This window comes from Euprymna scolopes, chromosome 10 (assembly GCF_053919585.1).
Source record: "Euprymna scolopes isolate OS-2025 chromosome 10, ASM5391958v1, whole genome shotgun sequence".
Lineage (NCBI taxonomy): Eukaryota > Metazoa > Mollusca > Cephalopoda > Sepiida > Sepiolidae > Euprymna > Euprymna scolopes.
This window is the reverse complement of record NC_136491.1, coordinates 108776840-108799044: the sequence shown is the minus strand read 5'-3', so window position 1 is coordinate 108799044 and position 22205 is coordinate 108776840.

The following is a 22205-nucleotide window of genomic DNA, read 5'->3' as shown; positions in this document are numbered from 1 at the left end:
TGCTCCCTGTTACTTTTGGTTACTTCATAAGCTCAAGAGACACCTTAAAAGCTGTCGTTATGGGAGAATTAAAGAGATAAAAGAGGCTGTAACGATGACATCCCTGGGTTTTTCTCCGAAGTTGTTGGAATGGTATGCCTGAAACTGGAGGAGATCCTTTCACATACTCCACATCGCGGTTTGTTGCATTTTGTAACTCCTTTTGCAGTATGTGGGACGAGTTTTGAGGAAGTTAGGATGTGTTTTAAGTTTTTGGGTTGGCGTTTGCTTTTTATTATTTTTGTTGCTTTAAGTATGTTGTTTAGTTTGTCGTTCTGATTGGGGAGGATAAGGTTTTTTGTTATCTGTGTGAATAGTTCTGGGTTGTTTGTGTTGTGTGTAGATACGTATGCTAGAATTTGTTCTTTGTTGTGTTCTTTAGGGGTTCTTAGTTGGTCTATTGGAATTTTTCAGTCAGTTCAATGCCTTTCTGTATTAGTGGTAGTGGGTATCCTCTTTACCGCAGTGTTATTTGTAGTTCATTCAGTCTAGTTGAACGGAGGTGTCTGTCTGTTACTATGGTGCAGACTCTACGTGCTAGGGAGTAGGGTATTGATTTTAGACAGTTTTTAGGATGATGGCATTTGAAGTGGAGGTATTGTTGAATGTCTGTGGGTTTGTGGTAGATGTCTGTGATTATGTTGTTGTTTTTTATTGTTACTAGGATGTCTAGGAAAGGTAGTTCTGTGGGGCTTTGTTCTAGTGTGAAGTTTATTTTTGGGTGTAGATTTTGTAGCAAAGTGTGGAGTTCTTTGATATCCTCCCATGAGGTTCTCCAGAGGATAAAGCAGTCGTCTAGGTATCTTTTCCAAGATTTTATGAAGAGTGTTTTTATATTGTGCCCGTACTTTTGCTCTATCCTTTCATAAGGGTCTCTTCTAGGAAGGCGAGTGTAAGGGTGGCATATGTCGGTGCCATTTTGGTACCCATTGCTGTGCCTAGTATTTGGATGTAGTTGTCTTTATTGAATTGGAAGGAGTTGTTATTGAGGATTATGTCGATGCTATCAATCACGAATTTTTTTATTGAATCTGGGGTGTAAAGTCTTGTATGTTTGTCAATCCAATATGCGATAGCTTCTTTTCCTAGATTGTGTGGGATATTGCTATATAGGCTGCTAACATCGAATGTGGCTAGTATATATAGTCCCATCGTCTACTGTTTGTGGTAGGGAGCTAAGGAAGTGTGTGTTATCTCTTACAAAACTTCTGACTAGATTGGTGAAGGGCTGTAATAGTATATCTATTATGTTGCTAGTCCCCCCTTCCCACACATACACATTAGTAACGACCTCGGATCACAGCCGCCTTCCTAAGGAAGCAAATAACCCCAAAATACTATAAAACAATATACACATTTCCAAACCAATAAAAGCAAACACACATACACACACACTACCCCACCCTAAAGGAAAAGAAAAAAAACATTAGGAGAAAGAGATAGTGACTACAGCCAGGGTCAACGGTCTACCTCACAAGCCCAATAAAAGAGCAATAAAAATTGAGCATGTCAATGAATAATAAACCCTTACAAGCCTCCACCCCTTGGAAAAACTTCAAATTAACTACGAAAATCGACATTTTTACATCTCTAACACATTTGAAAATAATTTCTGACGAGGACGCATCACAGAACGTCTGAAACGCGCGTAAAAACGATTTCAATGACTTAAAAACATTATTACAATGATCCAAACATAATTCTCAATGAAAAACCAAGACACGGAATAATAAAATAATGTTAAAAAATACACATTGTTGGTGACTACTCCCTTATTTAAATATACATCTTTCTTTCGTTGGAATTTCTTAACCCATTTTATATAAACATATATATATATATATATATATATATATATATATATATATATATATAGACACACCCGTCAATTCATTTTATTTTATCCTTTTCCCCCACCGTTTTCCTATACATATATTTTATTATAATTGTAAATTAATCCTTCCCATGTTCATTATTAATTTTAATTTCAACCCTATATTTTCTTTTTAAAAAAAAAATCGAAAATGCCACAGTTTTCCCCTGATGAGGATGGCGAAAGACGTCGAGGATCTAAAAGAATTCTTTTCTCTGATATATATATATATATATATATATATATATATATATATATATATATATATATATATATATATATATATATATATATATATATATTCAGGGAGAGAAAAACAAAAATACAGAGAGACAGATAACTTTCTTAAAATCCTATTAAATCTGATAATCTAAATTTCCGTGTGTATGTTGTGGAACTCGGCTTTGCTCTGAAAATCGTCGGAAAGCAACGAGGTGTGGGCGGCAGGTGAGTTGGGCAGACACCTTGCACAAATATCTCAGTAAAACCGGTCTTCGCTCCGACTAATCCAGTGATCGTATCACTAGGAGACAAAAGTCCATAATTACTGATTCCGCTGATGTTTGGCATTAATGCATAACAAGAAGAAGAAGACGAAGAAGAAGAAGAAGAAGAAGAGTTAACATATAAAGAACACTATTGATATAATAATATATTATTTTCTAAATATATATATCTATCTATATATCTATAAAAGTGACCGTGTCTGTGTATCTGTCTGTGTGTCTGTCCGTGTGTTTGTCTGTGTGTCTGTCTGTGTACATTTCCCTACGCAATAACTCTGTCAATTTTTAGTCTACAAACTCGAAATATGATATACAAGTGACTGAGATTTGGGAAAATCTATGTGATCGATTTTCGGCCAGAAATTTGGCTATTAAGGGGTCAAAGTTCAACGATTTGACCTTTGAGATCTCTACCAAACTCCTCGGAAAATTTTGGGTGTAATCAGTTGAAATTTTAGATATAGGTTACTTGGACATGGATCTAACCTAATAAATTGATTAGAACCCTACACAATAAATAATACGGGTCATAATAGGGGCCAAAGTTAAAAAAAATTACCGGGTTTTGTTTGTTTGTTTTTATTTTTGCTCGGCATACACCTCCAAACACCCGGGCAACGCCGGGCCCCCATGCTAGTCTATATATCTATAAAAGTGAACATGTCTGTCTGTCTGTGTACGCAACAACTCTATCAATTTAAAATCTACAGACTCGAAATTTGATATACAGGCTACTGAAATTTGGGAAAATCGATGTGATCGGTTTTCGTCCAGAAATTTGGCTGTTAAGGGGTCAAAGTTAAACGATTTGACCTTTGAGAACTCTACCAAACTCCTCCGACGATTTTGGGTCTAAACAATTGAAATTTTAGATATAGGTTACTTGGACATGTATCTAACGTAATAACTTGATGTGAGCGCAAAACAATAAATAATAAAGTTATAGTAAGGGTCAAAGTTAAAAAAGTTGACCATTTTTTTTTTTTTTTGCTCAGCATACACCTCCAAACACCCAGGAAACGCCGGACCGAAATGCTAGTATATCTAGAAAAGTGAACGTGTCTGTGTATCTGTCTGTGTGTCTCTCTGTGTACATATCTCTACACAATAACTCTGTCAAGTTTTAGTCTACAGACTCGAAATTTTATATGCAGGATAATTAGATTTGGAAAAATTGATGTGATCGGTTTTCGGCCAGAAATTTGGCTGTTAAGGGGTCAAAGTTCAACGATTTGACTTTTGAGAACTCTACCAAACTTCTCCGACAATTTTCGGTCTAAACACTTGAAATTTTATATATAGGTTCCTGTGACATGGATCTAACTTAATAACTTGATTTGAGCCCAAAACAATAAATGTTAAGGGGTCATAATAGGGGTCAAAGTTTTAAAAAAATTACCGTTTTTTTTTTTGCGCACCATACACCTCCAAACACCCGGGCAACGCCGGGCCGAAATGCTAGTATATCTGTAAAAGTGACCGTGTCTGTGTATCTGTGTGTTTGTGTGTCTGAGTACATTTCCCTAAGCAATAACTCTGTCAATTTTCAGTTTACAGACTCGAAATTTGATATACAGGGTACTGAGATTAGGGAAATCTTTGCAATCCGTTTTCGGCCAGAAATTTGGCTAGTAAGGTGTCAAAGTTCAACGATTTGACCTTTGAGAACTCTACAAAACTCCTCCGACAATTTTGGGTCTAAACATTTGAAATTTTAGATATAGGTTCCTTGGACATGGATATAACTTAATAACCTGATTTGAGACCGAAACAATAAATGTAAAAATTGACAGTTTTTTTTTTTTTTTTTTTTGCTTTTTGTTTTTTTTTGCTCAACATACACCTCCAAACACCCGGGCAACTCCGGGGTGAAATGCTAGTATAAATACAAAATTAAATATAAAAATAAGTTTTATATTAAGGAAAATAAAAGCTTTTAGCATTTTATGTCTCGCATGTCATAATGCAATATTTTTCGAATGGTAAACATCGAAGACTTAATGTGTGTTGAATTCATAAGTTCTCCCTTTTATGAACTCACAATTGTATTTCCGTAATCTTAAATCACTCAGCTGTATCAGAAATGAATTATGATTCAATTCTCCACTGGCATCTTTGACAGCTAATACACACAACATATGTTATAGCTGATAATCAGAACATGAATCTATAAACGTTGCCAGGTGTTAATGTAATATTTAAAAGCTATATTCCCCATATTTTGCAAATTCGTGTTTATCGATGATTTTTGCACCAGCATAGCTGCAAAGAAAATCATGCGCATAGAATGTCTGATTAAGGTCGACAAGCTGGTTTGGTCACGTTTGCAGATATTTTCAAAGGGACTGAGGCTATGAAGACTCGCCGTTTTTCTATGGGTTTATTTGAAGCATTTTGTATTTTCTTTTTCTTCTGCCTCCTCCTCCTCTTCCTCTTCTTCTTTTCTTTTTCAAAATAGAGGAGCAATGCTGTTTGTTGGTGGAAAGAAGTTGAATTTATCTACATGCGAAGTTCGCTATTGCTTCTAGCATAAGTTTAACGTGAGCCTCATTCCTTCTTAATAAGATGAATGCACGTTTTTAGTTCCAAATCCTAAAGCTCAAATCTGAAAGATCAAATATCAAAAAAGATTATTATTATTATTATTATTATTATTATTATTATTATTATTATTATTATTATTATTATTAGAAGAAGAAGAAGAAGAAGAAGAATAAAATTAATATAAAGATTAATTGTATTAAATATGATTTCATTATAAGAGATAATTTTATGATTATTATTATTATTATTATTATTATTATTATTAATTTATTAATATATATTAATACGATAGCGTGTGTTATATTCTGTCACGCTTACATCTGGGTTCTTTAATTGTTATGTACTTCCATTTTTTGTAATACATAATTTTACAAAGAATTCTTCATAAGTTTTGGTTTCGGTTTCGATTATAGCTGACTAGTCTGGGTGCCCGGCGTTGCCCGGGTGTTTGGATGTGTGTTGAGCAAAACAAAAGAAAGTGGTAGTGAGCAAGCAGGCAGGCTCGAACCCGTACAGCGAAAGAGGAAAAGAAAGTTGAGGTCTGTGTAAAGGTGTTGGTTGAGCAAAAAACAAACAAAAAAGGAAAACTGCCAGCGTCAAAGTGGTAGTAGGTAGACAGGCTCAACACCGTATTGCGATAGATGAAAAGAAAGTAAAAAAGTGGCGTAGGTTTAAATTAAGGCTAGACAATCGAAAAGAGACGATGACTTTCGAAAATATAGTCAAAAAAAGCGACCCCTCCGTGTAGAAAAGTGTCCAGTTTAGGGTGAAGAAATTGATGCTTTCAGCCAATTTTTCGTACTTGTCGTTCAAGCTCCACAACGATACTGATCTCGTGAAAATCCGTCGCCTCTTGTGAAAGTTTTTCCGAGACATACGTACATACATACATGCAGTTAAACATACAGCTGAGATTTATATTGTAGAAGATGGCACTTAAGTCATCAATCTTTTATATAAATAATTTTACCAAGAATTCCTCACGTTGTGGTTTCGGTTTCGATTATAGCTAATAGCACGCCAATAATCTTTTGTTTTTTTAAATAATGCTATCAAAAATTCTTCATAAGTCTTGGTTCTGGTTTCAATTTTAGCTGATGGCACCTTAGTAATCTATTAGTTTTTTTAATAATTTTATCAGAATTTTTTATAAATTTTGGTTTCGGTTTCGATTATAGTTTGAGGAACTGAAGTTTATAATTATATATATATATATATATATATATATATATATATATATATATATATACTAGCAAAGATACCCGTGCTTCGCACGGAGCTTTGTTGCGCACTCGGGTACCAAAATCTGTGGGCACCTTTCCAGTAAGTTGATGTTGTAAGAGCAACGATTGCATAAGGCGATTAACATTTTAACTACCTCTTGTAGTGACTGAAATTCAATCAGGAACTTCACAAAACATTTTCATCAAAAGGAAGGTTACTTGATGTTACATAGTAAATTTTTCATTGAAGTAATTTTCAACTCTTGCTTAAATTTTATCTTGCACATTCAATACTAAAAACTTACCACAATTAGATCATGTCAGTTTTTCCTCATATCCATTTCTCGAACTTTTCACTGAAGAGCCTCAGGGTAAACTACATTTCTGCTGCTTTGATTTGGAACCAGAATGTAGAGTTTTTCTGAACTTCCTGTCAGGCTGATGGAGACGTAGAACATACCGTGACTGAAGCAGTCTGATGTCAAGTCTACGCCAATGGTGTTAAATGTCTGACCTTGACTTTTGTTTATGCTCATTGCAAAACACACCTTCACAGGAAATTGGAGTCTCCGGAATTTAAATGGAAGTTCTGAGTCCGATGGAACTAAGGGGATCCTTGGCAGTAGAACGGTTTCGCCTTTGTAGGGACCACAAGAAATGGTGGCCTCAAGTACATTAGTGTGCAATCTGGTGATAACACATCTGGTTCCGTTTGTTGTTTTTGGCGGTTCCAAGGATCGAAGAATCATGATTGGCGATCCAATTTTGAGATTTAAAATGTGTGGAGGCATTCCAGATATCTCCAAAGAGTTTAAAAACTCCACAGGGTAGTGAACAGCTTCATATTCATTAGTAGCCGAATCAATTGACTTGTATTGCTTTGTGTCTCCTGGAAATTCATCCATTATTGAATTGTTCAAATGATTCACATTGCTGTTTAATGGCGAAATAATAGCCCTCTCAGCAAGCCAATCCGGTGATTTTCCATTGTTTTGCAGGTCTGGGTACACTTTGTCTTTCAGTTGCTTCTGATTACCGACACATTTACCAAGCGCAGTTAGAATCTTAATTGTGTCAGGTGAAGAAGTGATAGGAAACTGACCATTACCGATTTGGAGAAGCAATTTTGAGAAGTCTGCTGCAGCTGTGTTATCAGAGATATAGGCTCTCATATTAGTAGTCAGTCTCTTCACTATAACGTGCCTCCAGAGACAGGATTGTTTCAAACTTGCATTGACAATGTTAGCCCTTGTGCCATTTTTAACCACTGGGAGGATTTGACGGAAATCACCGCAAAATAAGGTTGGAATGCCACCCATGGGATTCTTGTTTCCTGTGATGTCTTGCAGTGTTCGGTCAATTGCTTCATAAGCACTCTTGTGCGTCATTGGGGCTTCGTCTACAATGATTGCAGAGGTGTCTCTAATTACATTTGCCAAGGCTGAGTTACCAGTAATTTTGCAAACTGGCTGATCCATTCGATGAGTATCCAAGGGTACTTTAACAGTGCTGTGAAGAGTGCGGCCACCTTGTAGTAGAGTAGCAGCAATGCCACTGAATGCTGTTGCAAGCACAATCTTTCTCATGGATCTAATCTTTGCAAGGATCAAATTGATTACAAAAGTCTTGCCCGTACCACCTGGAGCATCAAGAAACATCATGTTTTTGTTCATTTCACCTTGTGCTTCCAACATTGCCATGAATGAATTGTAAACTTCTCTTTGAGAATCGGCCAGTTTTTCTTGCATATTTTCTGCTTGTAGGGAAAGTTCTTCAAGATTATAAGTAACTTCACGTTGATACTCTCTCGCGAGTCTTTCATCTCTCCCTTGCGTTGGTGCAGGTAATCCATAGCTTGCCAATGGTTGACCGCACATAAGGAGAACTTTTTCTTCAATTAGACAAAGAGTTTTATTGTAGATGTCCTCATTAAAATCTGCTTCTGGATTGTTAACTTCTTGCCTGTATCTGTGAAGAATGTCTTCAGATATTACATCACGAAAAGCCATCCAGATCTCAAGAGGATTTCTTGGCTCACAGGCTGTTAAAATTATCACAAATAGGCTTCGCAAATTTGAAGGTGATTGAGTGGCACTTGCCTCTCCTACTGCTTGATGCAAGTGATGGTCATTTTCTAGAAGGCCTCGAGCAAGGCACGCTGCTCTGTATGTTTCAAACACCTGACCATTGTATGCTCGCAAATTTTGAAATGAAGTTGGACCAGCAACCTCATTGAGCAACAGGCGTAAGAAATAACACTCCCCTGCTTTTGGACTAATCGTGTAGATTCTCCCAATGCATGATGCCTTCCATACATCATCATTTTCAGTACCTTCAACTTGTACCCCACGCATTCTTCTCATCCATTTCTTTGTCGATTTGTTCCAAGTGTAAAACTCAGGGACTTCTACGTATTTGAGACCCCTTGCAAAGTCATCCTCATGGCAGAGTTTAAAAAATGCTGTCAAAGTTGTGGCAGGCGGTGGACCTTGGGCTCGTTCCAGAGCAGTATCAGCTGAGAACATGACACGCTGCCCATTTTCAAGATGAACAGAAAGTTGTACAATTGGGGGGAAATGTTCATGGATGGGATGTTCCAATATCCTCCAGGCCGCCTCTGAACTGCCGACATACCTTGCATTCTGGAACTACTGGATCTCATCCACAATGTGACTTTGTACTTGGCCTTGTTGGTTAGCTGCTCCATCAGTTCTTTGTAGTTCAAACACTGCTTGATCACATCCTTTATTCACGTATTTGAGGACATATTTGATGCTTTGGATCGAGCTGCAAATTTCTACGTTAATGTGAGCGTTGAACTGCTGAAGGAGGACCTTGTTGTACGGAACAATCCACTGGTTTGTTATTTCTTGATTAACATACCGACCATTTCTCTTCATCCTTATTGTACCAGTCTGGCCTCCATCTTCTGGTTTTCTTCGCCTGTACTTGGGGTAAGAGTCTTGGCCTTGCTCGGTACACTGAAGAAATTCTTTTGGGTATTTTTTGGAACATTTGTTGTCAATCATACATGGACAATTTGGATTAAATGGTCCACAAGGTCCATGCACCATATGTGCCATCACTTTAGCATGAAGATCAGACATGCAGAGATCCATTTTTTTCTGGTAGAAGTTTGTCCTCTGGGGCCTGCCAGGTGAGGATGTGTGCATGCGGCAGTCCTCTTTTTTGATATTCAATACTGTACAGGAAAGCCCTCAACCTGCCAAATCCTCCCTTTTTAATAAATTCAAGTAACTTTTTTAGCTTCTGCCTGAAAACCCTGGCAACAATATCTGGACGATCCTGAGGGTCTTGCCCTTGAAGACAATTTTCTGTAATTTCTGTCCACTTTGGATTTGTTGTGAACGTGATGAAGAGGTCGGCTCGGCCCATTCGCCGAACATATGCCATGGCATCACTTTGACGCTCAAACATGTATCGAGGGCCTCGTGTATAAGTTGCCGGAAGTACAACTCGTTGACCAAACTGTTCTGGATTCCCATCCTCCCTAAGAATTGAATCTCTCAAGTTGCTATAATTGTCAGCTCTCAGGGTCTGTTGCTCACGCCTCAGGAACTGTAAACGTTCTGTTTCAATCTTGCAGTACACATCCACCAGCCATTGTTGAAATAGCCTTCGGTAGCAGAGAAAATAGTTTCCAGGCCGAGTCATTAAATGGTACGAATAAAATTGCTGTTGGGTAACTTTTCGCCCATTGGATGCCTTCATGTAGATGTTGTAAGATGGAGAACCATAGGGGTACATTAACGGGTACATTAAAGTATCGTAGAGGGGATGTAGTTCGGAGATCCATTTTAATGTATCATTTCTAAAACGCAAGACAATATCCCGGTTAGCTGTTGGTTCATTCTCCATTAATATTCCAATCTCATACGTTGTTGTTGGAGCATTGAATCGCCGTGGATGCTCTTCTTGCGGCCTTCGGTCTTCCCTTATGACAACTTTATGTTCTACCAAGTGTTCTTCTTCAATCCTCTCCTTTGTTGTTTTCAGCTGACAAATAAAGCTGTTGTTCTCATGTAAAAATTCAGTCAGACTTTGGAGAATGTCTCTATTGAGTCTACTGTCACGTCCCCGATTATGTAGTTCCTCTTCCAGACTATCCAAGAAGTAGACTTGAATAAACTTGGCTGTTTCATCTTCTGGTGGTAAAAGACTCCCAATCTGGTGGCAAACCTGGCCTCGAATTCTAAAAGAAGGATTCCACCCATGTACTGCCGCAATTTTGTGACCAAATGATGTCATTGCAAAACAATTGTTATAACTGCGTAGATTTTGCAGAAAATCTTTAGAGATGGGACCATTGCCGGAGAGCAAATCTTGAAGCAACTGAGGCAGTGGTGGAAAGCTATCAAGCACAACTTTGCCAGAAGAACAACAACAACCAGGGGTTTCTCCTTTAAATTTTACAGCTGAGCAATGTTGACATACTTTGTCCATTTTTCCTATATCAGCTGTAGTGAGAGAGTCATTTTTGTTGTAGAGCAATCCTTTTCTATTGCAGTGTTCTATTTCATGGTGTCTCAAAGCAGTCATTCGTTGTCTAGCTGCCTCGTTTTCTGTCAATTGCTGGGGCAAAGTCATACTCTCTCTCCATGCAGCCTCTCGTTGTTGCCCTTGGTATAGGCGAAAGCTTCGTTGGGTTTCCGATTCATTCTGATGTCGTTGAGCCACTCTCAACTGACCTTGTGTACGTCTACTTACCTCATATAATTCATTCGATCGTAATATTGCTTCTCTTTCCAGTGCATATCTTTGCCTTTCTTGAATTTCATCTTGTGATGAATTTAACCGCCTTACAGCATGTCTAGTTCTGTCAGCTTCACGTTGGGTTTCTCTTTCCAAATCTGACAGTCTTGCTCTCCTTTCTCTTTGACGTATCCTGTTAAGTTCTAGACGTCTTTCTCTATCTGAATTGTTTTCATTGGAGCGAATTGCAGCAACTCTTAGTCTATTAGCTTCCAATCTTTCCATTCTTTCTTCCTCACTTTCGTTTCTACTTCGTTTGGGTGGCATAATTTCGGTTTTAAACGGAATTGTTTAACGATATTAATGATTGTAAATTAATTAAGCGTAAAGGAAATGTATACTAACTGAAATGGACGAACTATAAATAATATTTCTGAATAGTACAATTATAAACAATTATATTGTACCTATTTACTATGCCTCCCCACGGGACAGAGTTAGACACCAGGGTCGTTTTTTAACGTGGAGAAAAGGTACAAAAATAAAAATTGTCTCAGTCGTGAAGGATTTCTCCTCCACCGAAAGAGAACAAGAAAATGAAGTGCAGCATCTGAGGAACAGATACTACACTTTGATCTTGACCAAAAGGAATGAATAAAAGCGACCTACGTGTGACTCATTACTTCCGGGTGTAAACGTCACAGTCTAAAAGTAATAATTAAAAAAAAAAAGTAAATGTAAAATAAATGTGATACCAACTTAGGTTAACTAAGTAAACAGTACAATTAAAACAGTTCTATTAAAACAAATAATTACTAAGATCTAGGTAATTGTTAGTCTCATTGTTATGGTTTTAAAGAAAAAAATGTGTAAAAAAAGTTCTGCTTTTGTGAGTACGTGTATTTCTTTTAAATTACATAACCTTTTTATTTTTTTATTTATATCTCTTTTAAATTTATATATTTTGTTAGTAAACTGGAAGAAATTCAGTTGAATAAAACCTTGTTCGTGTTCTTTACGTTAAACTCATATTTTTATAAAAGGTTCATCCGGTTTAAAGAAAGCACTAAGTTTAAATAAGACTGGAAATAACTAATTCAATATATAAATAGAAAAATGAAATAAATATAAGCTTTAAGTCTTAAGATAGTAATAATCAAAATGTAATAAATTATTTGTAGTTCAAATCTATGATAAGACAGGCTTTCGAAATAGGCTCGACCAGAAAGATTAAATTGGAACGAAATTATAATCTCCGTGCCATTTTCAAAACAACCCCACAAAATAACGGTATCCTGCAGTTGGTTAAATGACAATGGTTGTAAGAAAAATGTAAAAGAAAATGCGCTTATCTGTTTATTTTGACCTGTTTTATTTAATTAAAAAAAAAATTGGCTATAACTGGAAGAGAGCGTTATGTTTTGGGGGTTGTTTAAAAAATAGAATGGAAATAAAGTTAGTTCCGTTTTAATTGTCTTTAATTGCGGCAAGCACTAACAAAATCGAAAAATCACTGTTTACATTCGAAATGTTAACTTTTATAGGTTTACAGGTTTGCTGACAAGGCTGGGGGTGTTTAATACAATTATTTTACTAAATTGATTTTTTTCATTTAAAAATAAAATTATTTCTTTTTTAAAATTACGATAGTTGAATTGTATTCTTTCAATTATATTGGCAAGTAAAATATAAACGATTAAAACGGAACGAAATTGAAATTTCAATTACATTTTCAATACAATCCCAAAACATAAAGCTTTCCTCGCCAATGAATTGTTTTGATAATATACGTAAAGTGAAATAAATCGAATATAAAATTAAATGAAAATATATTAAATAATTAAATGTTAAATAGATTTTGTAAATAGTACAGTTGAAATGATTAGAATATTTCCAATATGTAATAAGGTCGAGGTAATTAGTTAAAGAGATTTAATATAATGTGATATGCAAATGAGCATAAGTCATTCGATATGGGGGTGGTTTGTAGACTAGTATATAAAGAAATTAGGCATAGATTCTTATGTCTCCTATAACAGAAACATCCTAAAATGGGTTCTAATGTTTCTCTACCAGGAGAGATCTACCGTCTTACCTCCTTTATATTTCGTTGATGATGGAGAGCTGTACACACAGACAGAAACACACGAACCCTATTACTTTATAAAAATATAGATATATATAATTATTATTATTTTATCAGAATTCTTCATAGATTTTGGCTTTGGTTTCGATTATAGTTTGAGGAACTGAAGTTTATAATTATATATATATATATATATATATATATATATATATATATATATATATATATAATTATTAATAATAATATAATTGTTATTATTGTTGTTATTTATAGTGTCACAATATTACTAGATTATTATTATTATTATTATTATTATTATTATTATTATTCACTAGGAGTTCTAAAATGATTGCTCAGAAAAATTACAACCCTGTCAATTTTCAGTTTACAGACTCGAAATTTGATATACAGGTTACTAAGATTAGGGAAATCTTTTTAATCCGTTTTCAGCCAGAAATTTCGTTGTTAAGTTACAGTTTGGTTGACAGCAAGTATTCTCAGATTATCAGCACTTCCAGCATGTTCCAATAACCATTACAAATCATTTTGTGTTATCGCAACAGCCGTGTTTCACGAATTTCTTCCTCGCTTTCTATTTTATGGAATTTATCTGGAGATAATCTGTCCGAAGTTTCCAATACTCTCGACACCATTCTAGTGAGGATTTGGCGGATGCTTTCCTTCCTCACTCTTTGCACATTTGCTGAACTATAACAAATATCTTGTGTGGTATTAGACCAGGCTGATGGCACAACATTTTTTCGTGTGGAAGATGGTATTGTTTATCTATGTAGAAATTCTGATAACATAGCCTGTTTGCTTGGTTGCTTGTTTGTTGTTACATTGATTGTTTTTAGTGGATGAAATAAAAGAAGATGGTGTCGAAAGAATTGCAGAAGTTGTAGTAGAGGACAAATATAGTAAAGGTAAATACTAAAGTAATATTAGTACACGTATCGTGAAGAGAATGATGTCAATAAATAAATAACGTAAATAAAGAATAAAATAGACAGTTACGCCCTAAAATAGCGTAGAGTTGCTATATCTAGGAAGGGACTACTCAGGGTATCTTATCTTGCCTTGCCAGAGTACGAAACAGCTTCGAAGCCTGGTGGGCGATGCCTTTTTCTCCTTCCTGCAACCTCTTTCACACAGTTTGTCTCTTCTCTATCATTATTTTCGTGGTAAATGCTCGTCCAAGCTTTCACAAAATCGCTTACCTACAATCACTGCCAACAATTTTTCTGTCTCTCTATCTTAACCTAAATCTGAACACAGATTCCATGAACAAAACATTTTGCTAAAACTGCCCGACTGTTTAATTATGTTCATCTGCCATGCTTTCCAGCTGACTGCTACGTGGTCGGTCAAAGTCAGGTAATTTTAAAGCATGAAGATAAAGTAACAATTCGCCAGTTATATATATATATATATATATATATATATATATATATATATATATATATATATATATATATATACGGAGGGGTGTGCATATTACGTACCCGTTTCTAACTTGTATAATGTCTAGTGGTACAAAAATTATCACGACAGATACATTTTAACAACGAACACGTAACAAAAGGGATAAATAACAGTTCTCTGGTGTTGTAACATGGGGGCAATCGGAGAAACATATCTGGTTCATCCCTGATGTTGGTTGACGGATCTATGGGAACAGCTGCAAGGAATGTTCAATCCCAACGAATCAACAAATCTCGGGTTGTCTTTTCTGCAATATTAATTTCCAATATTTCTCCATTGGAAAACTGCTCTGATCCTAGACTAACGCATTCTGTTCCCCTCTACTAGGAATCACCACCGCTCGACTCCATCTGCTCTGTCTGTCTGTCTCTCTCTCTCTCTCTCTCTCTCTCTATCTCTCTTCCAATATCTGACTTCTTAAACTTAACTCTATATTACATTAATTTAATTCCTATGTCGTCACACATCACGCACGCAAACATGTGAATATAAATTCACGTTGTTGCCAGCTCACTTGGTCCATAGATTTTCAAATTCCCTACAGAATTGTTTGTTAATTTCAAACGTAACTATAAGCAATATCCCTGACTTTGATTCCAATAACAATATCATCCAAGATTTCAATAGTCCTAAAATATCATTTACGAAATACGATTTCTGAATTAATAATAATCATCGATTATCATGAATTCATAAATTCATAATAATCTTCGATTATTCTTTCCGGTGTTTTCTGATAGCAAACAATATAACACGAAGTCCAGAGGCTATCTCATAACGACATTTATTCATCGGCTGAGCAGAAGCAAATCGTTAAATTGCGTTTTTATTTGCTTATATTGATCATCTCTGCGGCTCATTTCTCCCTATCATATACAGAAATTCCAAATTAATAACATCTCTTTCTCTTTTTTCTCTCTTTTGCAAATCAGAGAGAATTCTTTCGTCTCTTCATCATGTCAGAAATATGTTTGTACTTCCAGATTCTAGAAAATACCTGCCGATAATCCCGCCTATTTGTCTACCGACAACAGCGACACCAGTTGCAAACAATCCTGAAAGGGTCACGGGTCACATCTCTTATTCGAATATCTCCATTACTGGGAGACAAATATGTTCCTCACTATATTTAGTAAATATGCGGGTTTCATTTTTTTCATATGATTACATACCAAGAAGAATACTTGGCGTTGCTCCGAGCACAAATATAGTTATATCTATCTGTGCATCCGGAGTCGATTAGTTTGCCGTATCTGTCCTCCTAATATAACTTCATTTAACTAAACAACCTATGTCAGCGTGTGTTTATTAACAAATAAAAAGGACTTGGGCTCACAAGCCAAGGGTGATAGTGGCTTCAGCTACGACAATTAAAGCGGCGATAAGGCGTGTAAAGGATTTATACAAGTATCGGTAAGACATAATATATAATACGCGATATTATCTCGTAGTGAGACAAGTAAGAGACATCTTTTACCTGAGAGGATATTGTTTTAATAATAATAATAATAATAATAATAATAATAATAATAATAAAAGTTATACCAAAGAGCCAAGAAGGGCCAAGGAGGATGGGAACACCGAGTAGAGAGCGCTGACCAGAACTTCCAGTATAGAAACATAGCCACTGTCAGTGAGAAATCAATGGTAAGAGACCGTTGCGATAACGCAAATTTATTTGCAAATGCTATCGAAGGAGGTGGAGAGAGCTGGACTCTGGAGAGATTTGTTGTCACTCAGCTTCCGAGAACACCACAGGTTTTCAATCAGATCTTTGTGTTGTATAGCCGGGGGTTGCATATTTAAAAGAGAGACGGGTATGTGTAATTAACAGTCAGAGGGGAGAGAGGGGGAAATGACATTTATGTATATTACACTGCTTTGGATGTTCCTTCTTAATACATATATCAGAGAGGAGAGAGGGTGATCAGTTCTTTTAACACAGGAAGGGACAGTCATTACTTACGATGGAGAGAGACATTATTTAGGATGGGTTTATACAAAGTTCATTAATAACGATGAGGGAGACAAGTTCATATTAAAGATGTTTTACATTAGCTTTTGCTGTTGAATGGCGACACAACACAGTTTTACAAAAACATTATGATAACTTCTTTATTATCACATCGACCAGACGAATAATGATGACGTCAAGGAATTCAAAGTCGATCTACATGATTAAACGTTCTCCCTTCGCTTCTAAAGGGACCCTCCTCTTGATCATGTCAGCTCTGTCCTCCCAACTCTGCTGACTCCGATCCCGACTCGACTGGCTCCGATCTTCGTCTCTCTGACTCAACTGAAAATAGCTCCTATATTGAGAAAACCATTTTTGCAGACAAAGAATTCTCAGTAACCTATTTTGTAGTCTAACCTATTTTCAATATATTTCTAAATTGCATTCTTAATTATTTTTCTAGCTGACCTTTTTAATTCAGTTTTCATAGAACAATTAAATTCTTTTTACAAATAAAACATATCTTAACTATTTTATATAAAATTGGACAATGCGAAATTCTAACATTCCATTTTCTGAAGCTATTTCTGAACCTTGCATACAAGGTTCGAATCTCGGTCTGTTCTAATCTCATTTTCATTTATCTAATGTTCTTCTTACTTACAAGAAAAGGGGACCCTTTTTCTTGTAACATTTGATGACTTGTGTGAAAGCTTCATGTGGGCCAATAATAATAATAATATATATATATATATATATATATATAGAGAGAGAGAGAGAGAGAGAGAGAGAGAAATGTTTATGGGTACACAATTTTATTAAACATTTGAGTGGCATTATTACTAACTGTTGAGGCATATATTATATAGTTTTAATATATAGTACTAAAGAAAGAAAAGTGTGATAACGAACCTAAACTAAAATACACTTCTAAAATACTTTTCTCCTTAACTTAATACAATGCTTAAAAAACACACATTAGACTAAAGGGGGGTAAATAAGGTGTGTGGTCGAAAAAACACCATTAAGTTGTCTTTCAGCAGTCGTGTGCACATAAATATTATGTTTGAATCACTGCAGATTTCTTATTTATTATAAACGTAAATACTGTACGTATTACACGTAACGTTAAATTCCTTTTAATAAAATGAACTAACTAAACGAAAAAAAGAAGAAAACTATAAAGAAAAAACTGTAAATTACGTGCATGCAAGTATTATATTTTTTTTCTAACACAGTTCACTTCTTGTAAGTAAAAAAATAGTCCAGCTGAGATCAAAACCAAAACATAAAATGAATGAGTCAAGTTCTATAATCATTAGTCCAGCTTTGATATTTAAAAAGTGTTTTCAAACCTACTTATTCTTAATATATGAAGTTGGCATATGAACGTTCACGTATGCGCATTCGTGAAGCAATTAAAAAACAAATAAACATCTGAGCGGCCCCGCGTGCCAATTTTTCAATTTTTACCCCCCTTAGCAGCCCTTTTTCCGGATTAAAACAGATTAAAAGTTTTCCATATATTCCAATTCTCTATATGCCAAGTTTCAAGTCTGTAGATCAAATATTCGTTGAGTATATAGGTTGAGAAGTGGCCTCACACGCACACAATCTCACTTTTATTAGCAGGCCACCCAGCGTTGCCCGATCGTAAAATCCGCATTAATAGTATGTTCAAAGTAATGCAGTATTCTTATTTATTAAAAACAGAAACACCGTAGGTACTAAACGGAACATTAAATTCTATTAAATAAGAATTGAAGTAAAAAAAAATTTTTTAAATCGGACGGAAAATGAGACATGAGCATACGAGTATTATGTTTTTTGAAAGAATTCACTTCTTTTAAGTAAAAAAAAAAAAAAAATTACTCGGGTCGAGATCGAAACCAGAACCTAAAGACAAGTTAAGTACGATTACCAATCTGCCAGTGTAACACGCTCTTTAAAAAACATTTTCAAACCGACTCATACTTAACATAAGAAATTTGTAATATAAACCATTCACGCATGCGCAATCGTGAAACAGCAAACAGAGAAAAATCCGATGACTCCTATATTCCAATTTTTCAATTTTGACCCTTTAGCAGCTCTTTTTGCTCGATGATCATCGATTAAAAATGTTCTACTTGTCTGAATACTCTATATATCAAATTACAAGTTTGTAAATTAAAAGTTCGTTCAGTATAGGTTGAGAAGTGTCCCCTCACTTTTGTATAATGGTCGTAAAATATGGATAAAATATGTTTATTAATGCAGAATTCTTATTTATTATAAACAGAAATACCGTATGTATTAATCGTAACGTTAACTGCCTTGAAAAACGAATAAAAAACCGAACTAAACTGAGACATGTGCATCCGAATAGAATGTTTCTTTCTAAACAGTTCACTTCTTTTAAGTAAAAAAAAGAGATGCTCAAGCTAAGATCGAAACTAAAACATAAAGACAGTGAATCAAGTACGATAACCATTTCACCAGCTTGACTTGACTCTTAAATAATGTTGTCAAACCATCTCATACTTAACATAAGGAAGCTGTCATATTTCGTGACCGCGCATGCGCAGTCGTGAAACAGTTGAAGCTTGATAAAAATCCGGTAGTCTCCCACGAACCATTTTTTTTTTTTAATTTTGATGTCTTAGCAGTCCTTTTCTCGTGAGAGAAAGTAGGGAGGCGAAAAGGTTCCATTTACTAAATCTCGAAGAGTTTTGTACCTTTCAATGCATGAAAAGTGTACTCTTAGGATCTTCATTCCATATGTGGCAACCTATTCCATCTTGGGACATATTTGACTCTTGCACCCGCAGAGAATTGCATCGGGAGATTGTTAAATTTTACCAATTCCATAGATGCCATTTGGGCGGCTCACTCTGGAATGATAGAGAAGATTACATAAATAAGAGGCGTTAACTGTTACAAAGGTGGCGTAGTAAAGTAGGGATGGTGGATGAGAAGCAAAAGTAATATAAAAGAGAGAACGAGGGAAGAAAAAGAAAAGAATGAAATCGGCTATGGTTAGAAACGTCAGAAAGATATACGAGTCTAACTCACAAAAGGACGAATAAAAGAAGGGAACAAATAATTAAAGAAATGATTAAAGAAATGATTAAAGAAATGATTAAGGAAATGATAGGCGGAAAAGGCGAAAAATGGGTACGGGAGGAGTAAATTATTGTTGTGGGGGGATATTTACCTCCAAGGTTTGAACTCATCTGCTGAGCAAAGAGGTGTTGGTTATTTCGCATATTTATCGATCAAAACAACTTCCGGTTTTAAAACTTCTCAGAATAAACGGCGTTACTTAATTTGTTGACCTCATAGAATTACATTCGTATACTTGGTCTTGAAACCTTGCTAATATTGCGTTCGAGTCCCTCAGGGGTCCACACTGGGCCCAACTCTCTTCCTGATCTACATCAATGATTTCCCTAAACACATACTAAAATCTTTCGTTGACATCTATGCTGATGACACGACTATCTATGGCAACATATCAAAGGTCGTAAATGATGATGTTCTCTCTGATTCTCTCTCCTCTGATCTTGAGCGCGTGGTACAGTGGGGGAAGAGGTGGCTGGTTACTTTTAATACATCTAAGACCAAGCTCCTATGTCTACATCATAAACGCTCTGATCCCCATCTGGCATCAATTAAAATGGATGGCTCTCGTCTAGGGGGACCCCATGTTTTGATAAGCTTCTGGGTTTGACCTTTACTCCTGATCTTAAATGGAACACATACATCAAGTCTGTGGCCAAGGTCGCTGGGAAAATGGTGGGATCCTTCTACTGCTCCAGAAGATATCTCACTAATGATGCAATTCTCTATCTATATAAAAGCCAAGTACGTCCAAGGATGGAGTACTACTGCCACATCTGGGCAGGAGCTGCTAAAAATAGCCTATCCTGCCTTGACCGAGTACAAAATAGAATTCGTGGCTTAGTGGGGGGTGCCATTTTCTTTTCCCTGCAACCTCTTTCCCACAGAAGAGACGTAGCGAGCCTATTGTTCTATCGTTATTTCTATGGCAAGTGCTCGTCTGAGCGACATTCTCTGGTCCCCCCTCGCCAATCTTTTTCAAAAAACACCCGACTAGCTGAAACCACCGTCAATAAGTTTCCCCACTCCTTATCTGTTCCTAAATCAAAACGTAGATTCCATGAAGAAAGCTTCTTTCTTAGAACTGCACGCCTGTGGAACACTGTTCCGCTTGCTGTTTCCCTCCCGACGGATGTCTTCAAGTCCAACACAAACAAATTCCTGATGAACTGCCCCTTAAGTAATGACACTTTATCAATTCCCCAATACTATTTCTATACTATCCCATTGATTACTGTACACACATTAACCCTTATCCCCGAGTGGCCCTTGGGCCTTGATAAGTGGTTAACTCCATGTAAAAAAAAACAATTTAGTACGATCCTAGCAACTTTATAAGGTTCATTTACGATTTATTTATTATTTTATTACGTATTTATTATGTCCTTTAATTATATTTGAACAAATGCATATTTTCCTATAATTACATGTTTTTTTAAATTTATTATACGTAAAATAATTGTTATATGTGAGAAATTCTATATTTTCACAATGTTAACTTTCATTTGTTTGTCTTTACATTTATTTAAACACTTAATTGCATATTCACCATTTTATTCACTTTACTTTATTATATTTAAACATATGTTACTAATAATTTCTGTAAAAAATGACTTTTTGTACGTAAACATCATCAAAAATATATGTAACTAACATATTTTTTAATCAGTTTGCGGATATTCTTATTTATAATATTTAAAAATGTTTTACTTTCATCATTAATAGCTTCTGTCAAATATGTTTACGATCATTCTTATGTTTAGACCAACATTTTCGGCAAGGTCCTCAAATTAAGGCACAACGTTTATTCCTGAGGAGATTCAAAACCGGAACTCGCTTGTATCGGTAAATATGCGGCATTGTCATTGATACAAATCTCGACTACGCGTAGTAGTAATCATATTGGAAATAATAGTCATTGAGGGTTTGCTAATAACAGCTTTACAATATATCATATGCGTTCTAATATTAAGATATTTTCGATCGTAGGAAGTTTGGAAATATAATTATTTCGTACAAGATCTTGCTATGGAATTCTGAACCAATACATGCGAGATGAGAATGACTACAAAATTTGGATTAGCCTCACAAAGTCATATAAAAACAGTCTCAGTATAAAATTAGTAGTAAGAGATGACAAATGTTGACCAGAACGTTTATGGCTGAACCATGCATGTTTTTCCTATTTTTTTATCGTTATATTTATCCCCAAATGTAAATGATCTTTCTAAGCGTTCAAGATATGAATATTACTGCAATATTTTAAAGCTGGACTAACAGGAAGGAAAACCGTTTTAATGCTTGATTTCCCTTTACACTAAATACATGTCTAAAATAAACAGTTTTTTTACGAGTGATTCGCCACTTATCAAGGCCCGAAAGTCACTCAAGGATAATGGTTAATGAGTTACCGTGGCCACCGAGACTATAGCGTAGGAAAGAAACGCAGAGAGATCTTTGTTGTTGTTTGCTTTTGAAGTGTTTCCATAGATACTAATGGCGTCTACGTATATGTCGACAAATGAACTTAAAACGTGATTTGGGTGATGATGGATAAAGATAAAGAAAAGATTTGGGTGCAGGATGGATACTTGCGGAACGCCTACGTTGATACTTTGAACTTCGGACTTTTGCCCATCGATGACTACTTGTATGAACTTATCGAAGAGAAAAGATT